The sequence below is a fragment of the Ranitomeya variabilis genome, chromosome 2 (genome assembly GCF_051348905.1).
Source record: "Ranitomeya variabilis isolate aRanVar5 chromosome 2, aRanVar5.hap1, whole genome shotgun sequence".
NCBI lineage: Eukaryota > Metazoa > Chordata > Amphibia > Anura > Dendrobatidae > Ranitomeya > Ranitomeya variabilis.
The window spans coordinates 382950295-382962958 of NC_135233.1; positions in this window are offsets into that span (position 1 = coordinate 382950295).

Sequence of the window (12664 nt, forward strand, 5' to 3'; positions counted from 1 at the left end):
ATGTCACATCCTGGGACAATGTGAAAGAGTAAAAAAAATATTTTTACAAAGTGTAAAAATATTTAAAAAAAAATCCTAAATAAAGAAAAATAAATATTTTTCCAATAAATACATTTATGTAAATAAAAAAAACCAAAAACAATAAAAGTACACATTTGGTATCGCTGTGTCCGTAACGACCTGCTCTATAAAATTGTCCCACTAATTAACCCCTTCAGTGAACACCGTAAAAAAAAACGAGGCAAGAAACAATGCTTTATCATACCGCCAAACAAAAAGTGCAATAAAATGCAATCAAAAAGACAGATTTAAATAAAAATCGTACCGCTGAAAACATCATCTTGTCCCACAAAAAACAAGCTCCATCGGCAGAAAAATAAAAAGTTATAGCACTCAGAATAAAGCGATGCAAAATAATTATTTTTTCTATAAAATTGTTTTTATTGTGTAAAAGCACCAAAAAATAAAAAAAGATAAATGAGGTATGACTGTAATTGTACTGACCCGAAGAATAAAGCGGTCTTACCAATTTTAACCCAAGTGGAACCGTATAAAAAAAAAAAAAGACAGAAAGCAATTCCTGAATTGCTGTTTTTTGTCCATTCTGTCTCCCAAAAATTAGAATAGAGAATGATCAAAAAACGTCATGTGCCCGAAAATGGTACCAATAAAAACATCAGCTCATCCTGCTGAAACAACTCATAACGTGACTGTCAGCCAAAATATGAAAAAAATCATAGCTCTCAAAATATGGTGATGCAATAGTTTTGGCAATAAAAAGCATATTTTAGTGTGACAGCAGCCAAATATAAAAATTCGATATAAATCTGGAATCGTTGTAATCGCACTGACCCAAAGAATAAAGTCGCCTAATCACTTATACCGCACGAGGAACGGTGTAAAAAATAAATAAAACCAATTCTTCACATGCTATGGATTTTTTTCATTCTGCCTCCCATAGATCGCAGTAATGCTTGGCGCACATTTATCCTGTGCTCTGCGCTGAGTGCTCACAACGGGGTTTCCATGTAAATTTCTGAAATACGTGATGCAAATTGCCTCTGCTGAAAAAAAGAGGACTTAACTCTATAGCGCCACCTATTGGAAATAGCGATCCTACAAGTCACAATCAACCCTTTAACGAGTCGTGCAATATGACTTAGGATAAAAGCCAAATCAGTATCTCAATTCGCAGACACGGTGTTTCGGGCTGTTGGCCCTCGTCAGTGCGAAGCATGAGAACTGATTTGGCTAGGTGAGAGGCTCTGGACTGGGGTCTAAGGGGTAACGTTTCTCCTTATGGAGAGTGACATACCAGCTGATTCAGATGGAACCCCTGGGGGAAAATTCCCTAAAATGAGGCAGATGCAGGCACTGTGGACGCCGTCTGACCTGTGGTCTGGCGGTGTCCGTCTTTTTAGGATTGCATAAAAGTGCCGTCGGCCACTGTTTTGTGCACTTCTGAAAAGGACACCGCTAAACAGAGGACAGACGGAGTCCAGAGTAACTCTGCTGCCTCATTATAGTGAATGGATCCCTCAGGGATTTCATCTGTCATATCACTCAGAGATTTTGATGGAAACCCCAAAGTAAGTGCTCAGCATAGAGCGCCAGATAAATGCGGTCCCAAACGTTATGTAAAATGTTCCCAATAAAAGCTTCAACGCAATCCACAAAAAAGCAAGTCCCCACTCAGGTCTGTCATCTGTTAACGGAAATATAGGGGGCATTCACATTACTGGTAGTACAATGGCCCTGGAAAAGCGAAATGGCTCCTCGCTCCAGAAAATTAATTCAGCAAATTCTCTGCTCCCAAATCCAAATGCCCCCCTCCCTTCTGAGCCCCATTGTGCCTAAACAACATTTAGCGCCCGCATGTTTGTCATTTCTGTAGTGATGAGAGGCCACCTAATTTACAGGTGCATGTCTCCAGAAGCATGAGCTGGGCATAATGTACATCAGATGTGATTTTTCCTCAAGAAGAAGTTATATACTTCGAAACACGCTGAAATAAACCACCACCTTACTGTACCATACTAGGATATACGTCTCCATCCTGTCAGCGCGGAATATTGTCCACTAACTCCCTCTACAATCTGATGGTCACTTGCTGACCCGTGGATCCGCTGCAGCTGATTTTCTACATTATATGCGTCTTTAACAGATTGAACAGGAGAGTTTAATCTGAGTGCTAAACTAACTGTATTTCTCGGATAAGACCCTATTTGCGCTGCTCTCCTACAGTTTCTTAGATAATGAAGTAAGACATATAACATTAGGCACATGTTCCTCTAATGGCTGAAAGCCTTTGCAGACGATTAGCTGAACAGCACACTGCCACTTCAGAACTCTCCAGCACTGTTTTCATCCATTTCTGGCTGCTTCTTGAAGTATGTTTAGGGTCATTCTCCTGCTGGAAGACCCATGAACTAGGAATCAAACACAGCTTTCTGACACTGGGCACTATAATGCGACCTAAAATCCTTTGTGATGCCTTGCACACAGTCAAGACACCAGGTGCCAGAGGATGCAAAACAACCCCAAAACATCTTTGTACTTCCACTATATTTCACTGTAGGTACTGTGCTCTTTTCTTTGTAGTACTCATTCCATTTTTAGTGAACAGTGGATTGATGTGCTTCACCAAAAAGCTCTATCTAGGTCATATCTGTCCACAAGACACTTTCTCAGGATTTTGGTTTACATACATTTTGGCAAACTGCAGTCTATCTTTTTATCTTCGTGTCAGCAGTGGGATTCTCCTGGGTCTCCTGCCATAGCGTTTTATTTCATTCATGTGTGGATAAATAGTTCAGACTCTAACCTGTACAACATGGGCAAGACCAAAGAGCTTTCTAAGGATGTCAGGGACAAGATCATAAACCTGCTCAAAGCTGGAATGGGCTACAAAACCATAAGTAAGATGCTGGGTGAGGAGGCAACTGTTGGTGCAATAGTAAGAAAATGGAAAAAATATAAAATGACTGTCAATTGCCATTGATCTGGAGCACCATGCAAAGTCTTACCTCGTGGGGTATCCTTGATCATGAGGAAGGTGAGAGATCAGCCTAAAACTACACGGGGGGAACTTGTCAATGATCTCAAGGCAGCTGGGACTACAGTCACCAAGAAAACCATTGGTATCACATTATGCCATAAAGGTTTAAAATCCTGCAGTGCCCGCAAGGTCCTCCTGCTCAAGAAGGCACATGTGCCGGTCCGTCTGAAGTTTGCCAGTGAACACCTGGATGATTCTGTGAGTGATTGGGAGAAGGTGCTGTGATCAGATGAGACAAATATTGAGGTCTTTGGCATTAACTCAACTTGCCATGTTTGGAGGGAGAGAAATACTGCCTATGACCCAAAGAACACCGTCCCCACTGTCAAAAATGGAGGTGGAAACATTATGTTTTGGGGGTGTTTCTCTGCTAAGGGCACAGGACTACTTCACCACATCAATGGGAGAATGGATGGAGCCATGTACTGTAAAATCCTGAGTGACAACTTCTTTCCCTCTGCCAGGACATTAAAAATGGGTTGTGGATGTGTCTTCAAGCAAGACAAACCTTAATCCCATTGAAAACTTAGGTCTAAGGGGTAACGTTTCTCCTTATAGAGAGTGACATACCATCTCTGGCTTGTCAAGGTAAGGAGGCTTATTTGCCGTGCTATGCTCCTCTGGGAAATATAATATGCAAATTGCCTCTTCTGAGAAAAAGAGGACTTAAACTCTATAGCGCCACCTGTTGGAAGTAGCGATCCTACAAGTCACAATCAACCCTTTAACGAGTTGTGCAGTATGACTTAGGATAAAAGCCAAATCAGTATCTCCAACATCTCCTTCCAACAGGTGGCGCTATAGAGTTTAAGTCCTCTTTTTCTCAGAAGAGGCAATTTGCATATTATATTTCCCAGAGGAGCATTGCACGGCGAATAAGCCTCCTTACCTTGACAAGCCAGCTGGTATGTCACTCTCCATAAGGAGAAACGTTACCCCTTAGACCCCAGTCCAGAGCCTCTCACCTAGCCAAATCAGTTCTCACGCTTCGCACTGACGAGGGCCAACAGCCCGAAACACCGTGTCTGCGAATTGAGATACTGATTTGGCTTTTATCCTAAGTCATATTGCACAACTCGTTAAAGGGTTGATTGTGACTTGTAGGATCGCTGCTTCCAACAGGTGGTGCAAAAGAGTTTAAGTCCTCTTTTTCTCAGAAGAGGCAATTTGCATATTGAAAACTTATGGAGTTGAAACTCCAAGTTGCCAAGCAACAGCCTCAAAGTCTTAATGATTTAGAGATGATCTGCAAAGAGAATTGGAACAAAATTCCTCCTGACATGTGCGCAAACCTCATCATCAACTGCAAAAAAACATCTGACTGGTGTGCTTGCCAACAAGGGTTTTGCCACCAAGTATTACGGTAAGTTTTGTTTGCCAGAGTGATCAAATACTTATTTCTCACTGCAAAATGAAAATACATTTATATAAATTTATACAATGTGATTTTCTGGATTTTATTATTCATATTCTATCTCTCAATGTTAAAATTAACCTGCCCTTAAAATTATAGCCTGTTCATGTCTTTGTCAGTGGGCAAACTTACAAAATCATCAAGGGATCAAATACTTATTTCCCCAACTGGAAATAACAAAAGACTCACTGTCACTTCCAAAAATAAAACAGGTATGCACCTGTATACAACAGTTTTCTGTTTGGAAGTGACGGCCTTTTGATATTTATACATAGGCTGATGGGTGGAGTGCTCCGTCAGAGAGCCTCTGGTGGTTTTAATTGCAGAGGGATCTTACCTACCCATACACAGTGGTGTGAACAAGTGCTTGCCCCTTCCTGATTTCCTATTCTTTTGCATGTTTGTCACACTTAAATGTTTTAGCTCACCAAACAAATGTAAATATTAGACAAAAATAACACAAGTAAACACAAAATGCAGTTTTTAAATGAAGGTCTTTATTATTAAGAGAAAAAGAAAGCAAAACCTACAGGGCACTGTGTGAAAAAGTGATTGCCCCTCCCCTTTAAAACATAAGTTATAGGTTTATCACATCTGTGGAAAGCAGAGTTCAAATTCCCGAGCCATACCCAGGATTGATTACTGCCACACCTATTCTTAATTAAGAAAATCACTTAACTAGGACCTGCCTGACAAAGTGAAGTAGACCTAAAACTTCCTCAAAAGCTAGACATCATGCTGTGATCCAAAGAATTTCTGGAACAAATGAGAAACAAAGTAAGGCTATGTGCACACGTTGCGGAATCGTGTGCAGATTTTTCCGCACCAGTTTTGCAAACTCCGCAGGTAAAACGCATTGCGTTTTACCTGTGGATTTACCGCAGAATTCTTGCGGGTTTTGTGCAGATTCCACCTGTGGTTTGACACCTGCAGATTCCTATTGTGGAGCAGGTGTAAACCGCTGCGGAATCGGCACAAAGAATTGACATGCCGCGGAAAATACAATGCAGCGTTTCCGTGCGGTAATTTCCACAGCATGGGTCCAGCAGATTTGGTTTTCCATAGGTTAACATGGTAGTGTAAACCGCATGGAAAACAGCTGCGAATCCGCAGCGGCCAATCCGCTGCGGATCCGCAGCAAAATCAGCAACGTGTGCACATAGCCTAATTGAGATCTATTAGTCTGGAAAAGGTTATAAAGCCATTTCTAAAGCTTTGGGAATCCAGCAAACTACAGTGAGAGCCATTATCCACAAATGGTGAAAACATGGAACAGTGGTGAATCTTTACAGGAGTGGGCAGCCAACCAAAATTACCCTAAGAGCGCAGAGACAACTCATCCAGGATGTCACGACAGCTGTCGGGTGACCCTGGACCAGGGGCTCCTTCCCTGTCCCTAACACTAGGGGGTGCCCTAGCTCTCCATACTCCCCGGAATACTTCTGAAGGTGAAGATGCTGGGGCCTCCACCCTTGCCTTATCTCCTGAGTTAGCCCTCCGTCTGTCTGTTGTCTTTCCCCACCCAGGGAACAGGGGCACTACTGTGCACCGTGCTACACCAACCCAACAAACAAGGCAACACAAGCACAGGTTAACAGAAAACTCCAGGCATACAAAATTTTCACTCACTTATAACAGAGGAATGCATCGGGGCATGGAGGTAGGGGAATAAACCAAAATAGAGGATAGGGAATTACCAAACATACAAAGCAAACAACAGTCGCAGATAACTCCTCCAACTCTCCTCATATGAACTTCTTTCCCTCTGTTAGCCATGCAGCAAATGCTAGCTCTGACAAGGATTTGTAACAGACCCCAGATTATAAAGGAGAAAGGAGTGGCTAACCGAGCTCAGATGTGAACACAGGTATTTCCAACATCGACGATTAACCCCTGTTCTGCCAGTACGAAAAACATTTAAAATGAAGAAGTGCTTCTTCTCAGTGCCAAAGTAGGAGCAATCAGACGCTGCGGTTTTCTGGCTCCACAGTCGTGGTAACCACGTGACAGTACCCCCCTCTTCTATGAGGGATCTTCAGAACTTCAGGACCAGGCCTATCGGGGTGTTCCCCGTGAAAAGCCTGGACCAGTCTGGCCGCATGAACATCAGATGCTGGTACCCACATCCACTCCTTAGGACCGTACCCCCCCCCAATATACCAGATACTGAAGCGACCAACGAACACCACGAGAATCCAAGATCTTCGCAATCAAACTCCAAGTTTCCATCGACAATGACCGGAGACGGTGGTAGAGGTGATGGTACTGAAGATGCAACATATTTTTTGAGGTAAGATCAATTGAATACATTATGGATCATAAAAGGTAGGTGGTAAAGCAAGGCGAAATACTACGGGATTGACGAAGGCTACGATCTTATAAGGACCGATAAACCTGGGACCCAGTTTCCAAGACAGAACCTTCAGCTTAATGTTCCTAGAGGACAGCCACACCAAGTCACCTACACACAGGTCCGGACCCACCAAACGTCTCCGATCAGTCACACTCATATTTGGATCCTATCTTCCTCAAATTATTTGTAACCCCCTGCCATATGGTAGTAGGGGCTACTGGGCAAGGTGGGGACGCCCCCTTGTTACCATTATGGGTAAGCATGCATCTTCGTAACTGCTCTGGGGTTTACCTGGCTTATATTACATCCATACTGTGATTGTTACTAATACTGAAGGCCATTGGGTAATTTATTAACTGTTTATTCAGATGCTTGCTTTCCTAGGATGAACTTCGTTGTCCTCCCCAAACCCGCCGTACCTTCATGTCTCCGTTTTTTACTTCCTGATTTTTATACAGTGTATACAGCATGTATAATTGAGTACTTTTCATGTGATTTTTTCAATAAATAAAAATTTAGTATTTTATTTTTAATATGTTGTTTGGGACATTTTCACTCCATTTTCTCTTGGTTATATGGTAGTAACAGAAGATGAACACCGTTCTTCTTCCGATAATCCAAAAAGACGATTACAAATAAAAGAACTAAACTGAGGATGGAACCCATATGCCCCGAAAAATGAGGGTTAACAGAAAACTCCAGGCATACAAAATATTCACTCACATGCATGTAACAGAGGAATGCACCGCAGCGTGGAGGTAGGGGAATAAATTAAAATAGAGAAGGGTACGGAATTACCAAACATACAAACCAAACAACAGTTACAGATAACTCCTCCAACTCTCCTCATATGAACTCCTCTCCCACCATTAGCCATGCAGCAAATGCTAGCTCTGATGAGGATCAGTAACAGAGTCCAGATTATAAAGGGGAAAAGAGTGGCTGACCAAGCTCAGCTGTGAACACAGGGATTTCTAACATGGCCGATTAACCCATTCAGCAAGAAATAAACACATTTAAAATGAAGTGCTTCTCAGCACTGGAGTAGGAGCAATCAGACGCTGCGGTCTGGCCCCACACTGTCGCAGTAAACCAGTGATACAAGAGGTCACAAAAGACCCCACCCAGTACAACATCCAAGGAACTGCAGGCCTCACTTGCCTCAGTTAAGGTCAGTGTTTATAACTCCACCATAACAGACTGGGCAAAAATGGCCTGCATGGCAGAATTCAAAGATAAAAACCACTGCTGAGCAATAACATCATAAAGGCACATCTCAGTTTTGCCAGGAAACATCTTGATGATCCTTTTGGAAGAATAGTCTGTGGACTGACGAGACAAAAGTTTAACTTTTTGAAAGGTGTATGTCCCATTACATCTGGCGTAGAAGTATCACAGCATTTCAGAAAAGGAACATCATACCAACAGTAAAATATGGTGGTGGTAGTGTGATGGTCTGGGGCTATTTTGCTGCTTAAGGACCTGGAAGACTTGCAGTGCTAAATGGAAAAACGAATTCTGCAGTCTACCAAAAAACCCTGAAAAAGAATGTCCGGCCACCTGTTCGTGACCTCAAGCTGATGCGCACTTGGGTTATGCAGCAGGACAATGCAGCAAGTCCACCTCTGAATGGCTTAAGAAAAACAAAATTAAGATTTTGGAGTGGCATAGTCAAAGACCTGACCTTAATCCAATTGAGATGCAGGGTCATGACCTTAAAAAGGCGGTTCATGCTTGGAAACCCTTCAATGTGGCTGAATCACAACAAGTCTGCAAAGATGGGTGGTCCAAAATTCCTCCAGAGCGTTGTGAAAGACCCACTGTCAGTTTTCGCAAATGCTTGATTGCAGTTGTTGCTGCTAAGGGTGGTCCAACCAGTTATTAGGTTAAGGGGGCAATCACTTTTTCACACAGGGCCCTGTAGGTTTGGATTTCTTTTTTCCTTAATAAAGACCTTCATTTAAAAACTGAATTTTGTGATTACTTGTGTTATCTTTGTCTCACACTTAAATTTGTTTGGTGATCTGAAAACATTTAAGTGTGACAAACATGCAAAAGTATAGGAAATCAGGAAGGGGCACTTTCACACAACTGTAATTGAAGGCGTAAGCCTAGGAGAGGATTCACATTCGTATAGGGTCCCAGCAAAAGGAGATCGCCCTGTCGTTGGCAGCTGGACATGCATGAATTGGCCAAATTAACAGTGCCTTGCGAAAGTATTCGGCTCCCTGGAACTTTCAACCTTTTCCCACATATCATGCTTCAAACATAAAGATACCAAATGTAAATTTTTGGTGAAGAATCAACAACAAGTGGAACACAATTGTGAAGTTGAACAAAATTTATTGGTTATTTTAAATTTTTGTGGAAATTCAAAAACTGAAAAGTGGGGCGTGCAATATTATTTGGCCCCTTTAACTTAGTACTTTGTTGCCCCACCTTTGGCTGCGATTACAAGCCGCTTTGGGTATGTCTCTTTCAGTTTTGTACATTGAGAGACTGAAATTCTTGCCCATTCTTCCTTGGCAAACAGCTCGAGCTCAGTGAGGTTTGATGGAGATAGTTTGTTGATTCTTCACCAAAAATTTACATTTGGTATCTTTATGTTTGAAGCATGATATGTGGGAAAAGGTTGAAAAGTTCCAGAGAGCCAAATACTTTTGCAAGGCACTGTTATGTGGAAAGTATCTTTGCTTTTTCCTATTTTCTACAGCAGTAATGATATTCAAATTTCATATATTTCTTGTTTAAATACTATAGCGTTACAGAGTGTTACTTTATTTGTTCGTTTTACAGAAGTCAGTGACGTAGCCTCAGATGTACTATCCCGTCCGAGGTCAGAAAGAGGTTAAGACATCTTGGTAACTATTGAAATAATGCAGCAATTAAAACGCCACCGATAGTCACACAGCAGCATGGAGGACATTATGCAGAATTACTGTGCAGTGTAGATGGGAATCCAGCTCTGGATTGAGATAAAACAGTACAATTCGTCAGCACAGGACTTTGTGTGTCTCTGCTTTTTTTTCACTTTGCTTCTCCAGCAATAGGCCTTAACAAGAAACTTGTCATGGGATTTGTGCTGCCTGAACTATTGGAGCTGTGTTCATTTTCATAGTTTTAAGGTTAAAGGTAGACATAAGTCCATCGAGTTCAATCTATAACCTAACATGTTCATCCAGAGGAGGCAAAAACCCCATGAGGCAGATGCTAATTGCTCCAGGTTAAAGGAAAAATTACTTCCTGGCTCCACATACAGCAACCAGACCCATCCCAGGCCGCCTGCTCCAGTTGACTGACAGGTGTTTCCTGATGTGCGTTCATGGGGAGAGGCTTCAGACAACGATATCAGGGCAGGGAAAATCCAACAACCACCTGAGACCTGCCTCGTACTAATCAGCTAAGAAGTTTACTCTGAATGCCGCAGCGTTTCAGAAGAAAAACAAAACATGTGGCGGCTGCAGTGATGCAGCCAGTGCCGGATTCATGCTGCTCATGGTTCAGATGGCATGCACCCTCTAATAAAAGCTGTAATCTGATTCATCAGTGACTTACCAGTCCATCCCTCAGCTCGTCTTGAAAAGGATAGATTTTAGTAGTTTTGTGGAGTAAATGATGAATTACAGTGGTGGGAGAAGAGGCTCATAAGCAAAGAGAGAACTTTTTTTTTTTTTTCATTAAAAAAAAACAAACAAAAAACCAGCAATTCTGGCATGGAAAAAGTGTTATCACTGTACTAGTTTTAACCCCTTTCTACCATTGGACGTACTATTCCGTCCATGTGGGGTGGGCCCTACTTCCCAAGGACGGAATAGTACGTCCAGCCGCGCTCGCAGGGGGAGCGCGGCCGATCGAGGCCGGGTGTCAGCTGACTATCGCAGCTGACATCCGGCACTATGTGCCAGGAGCGGTCACGGACCGACCTCGGCACATTAACCCCCAGCACACTGCGATCAAACATGATCTCATTGTTCCAGCGGTATAGGGAAGCATCGCGCAGGGAGGGGGCTCCCTGTGGGCTTCCCTGAGACCCTCGGAGCAACGTGATGTGATCGCGTTGCTCCGAGGGTCTCCTACCTCCTTCTCCCTGCAGGCCCCGGATCCAAAATAGCCGCGGGGCTGCATCCAGGTCCTGCAGGGAGGTGGCTTACCAGCGCCTGCTCAGAGCAGGCGTCGGGAAGCCTCCAGAAGTGCACGTCAGATCGCTGATCTGACACAGTGCACAGCAATGTTTTAGTGTAAAAAAAATTCCTAAAAAAATATATATATATTGTTCCCATAAAAACATTTCTTTAAATAAAACAAAACAATAAAAGTACACATATTTGGTATCACCGCGTCCGTACCGACCGACCTAGAAAACTGTCCCACTAGTTAAACCCTTCAGTGAAGACCGTAAAAAAAAAAAACGAGGCAAAAAACAACGCTTTATTATCATACCGAACAAAAAGTGGAATAACACGCGATCAAAAAGACGGATATAAATAATCATAGTACTGCTGAAAACGTCATCTTGTCCCGCAAAACACGAGCCGCCACACAGCATCATCAGCGAAAAAATGAAAAAGTTCTAGTCCTCAGAATAAAGCGATGCAAAAATAATTATTTTTTCTATAAAATAGTTTTTATCGTATAAAAGCGCCAAAACATAAAAAAATGATATAAATGAGATATCGCTGTAATCGTACTGACCCGAAGAATAAAACTGCTTTATCCATTTTACCAAACGTGGAACGGTATAAACACCCCCCCAAAAAAAAGAAATTCATGAATAGCTGGTTTTTGGTCATTCTGCCTCACAAAAATCGGAATAAAAAGCAAATCAAAAAATGTCACGTGCCCGAAAATGTTACCAATAAAAACGTCAACTCGTCCCGCAAAAAACAAGACCTCACATGACTCTGTGGACCAAAATATGGAAAAATTATAGGTCTCAAAATGTGGTAATGCAAAAAATATTTTTTGCAATAAAAAGTGTCTTTTAGTGTGTGACAGCTGCCAATCATAAAAATCCGCTAGAAAACCCGCTATAAATAGTAAATCAAACTCCCCTTCATCACCCCCTTAGTTAGGGAAAAATTTTAAAAAATGTATTTATTTCCATTTTCCCATTAGGGTTAGGGCTAGGGTTGGGGCTACAGTTAGGGTTGGGGCTAAAGTTAGGGTTTGGATTACATTTACGGTTGGGAATAGGGTTGGGATTAGGGTTAGGGGTGTGACAGAGAAGCGTGTGCACAGCAACTTAATGGTGCTCAGGTAGGTTCCCAAACCGTAGTAATCAATTAAACATAACCCAGCACTCAACTTTGCGGTGGAATACTGAAAGAATTTATTGATCCCAATGTGTGATAAAGGCGTTTCTGTCCCAACACGGGGCCTTCATCAGTAACTGAAAAAATTGCATACAAACATATACAATGTAACAAATATTCATGGCTAGAATTAAAAAAAAAAAAAAATAATAAGAAAATTTCAAACAAAAACAAAGGGGAAAAAACAAAAGTATGTACAAGAAAATACCGCAGATTAAATTCATAGTGGCTTATAACTGATATGGATAAACAAGCCGTAGGGAAAGCTGTGACTTATCTAGGCAAAATACAACATTATTTGTACTAAATAGGAACATACCGTACAAAGGGATGTGTGATAAAGAAAACGGCTCTGGAAGCCTGTGAAGGAAAAAGATAGTAATGGTGGTATTGGAATGCCTATAGGTGAGGCTGAGGTGGTGAGAGTGAGACGGTGCAGTCTTACCAGTACTGAGGGAGTAAAGATGAGGAAAAGGTTTCCACTTAAGGTAGGGACATAGCCTGTATAAAAGTATATTCGTAGGGGT